The following is a 738-nucleotide window of genomic DNA, read 5'->3' on the forward strand; positions in this document are numbered from 1 at the left end:
GTCTAGTATCGCTTTATGGAGTGATTGTGTGGGTGTGAGTGCTGAAGGTGAAGCCGGTAGGCTCTCCAGTCGGCGAAGTCCTGAGTTGCTGCTGCTGTGTATACTAGCGCTGTGTAAGCGCGCAGGGATCGAGGGGAGCGAGGACATGGCTGTGGACATGGTGTGACCAACCTAGGGGTATGCTCAACTTCAGGTTGTGGGGTCGTGCTACTACAATATTGACCCAGCAGCCAAAGGAAATTTCAAGTTACCATCTCTTTCATTAATGATTACTCAGGAGCTCTCAGGATTTACATTTTCAGAGTCCCACCATGGAAACCCGGAAACGGTGTCTTGCAGAAACAGCACCATACACAAATGTCAAAGGCTTGGTTTACTGTCAATGACTTCAGAACACTTCACAGAGAATAAGATTGGGGAAGAGTGCTCTCCACCCACATCAAAATGGCGCAATGAGAAATCATATGGTCAGTTTTTGACAGGGCTCAGAATTACCCAAAGATGGGCGGAGGATACGTTTATCAAGTCAAATCATCTTCACAGGCGAAAGACATCGACCATGGAGAGAAAGCAAAGTTCCTACGACAAAGAGAAATTATGTCTGAACTGTTAAGATATAATGTGAAGTTTGTAGACTTAGGAGTCCGCTAGCAACGAAGATGTCATCAGTTTTGCTAAAGATCAAAGCACCTTGACATACATTACCATTTTATTAGAAGTGATATAGAGGCGGGTATT

Source organism: Penaeus chinensis, chromosome 32 (genome assembly GCF_019202785.1).
Source record: "Penaeus chinensis breed Huanghai No. 1 chromosome 32, ASM1920278v2, whole genome shotgun sequence".
Classification (NCBI taxonomy): Eukaryota; Metazoa; Arthropoda; class Malacostraca; order Decapoda; family Penaeidae; genus Penaeus; species Penaeus chinensis.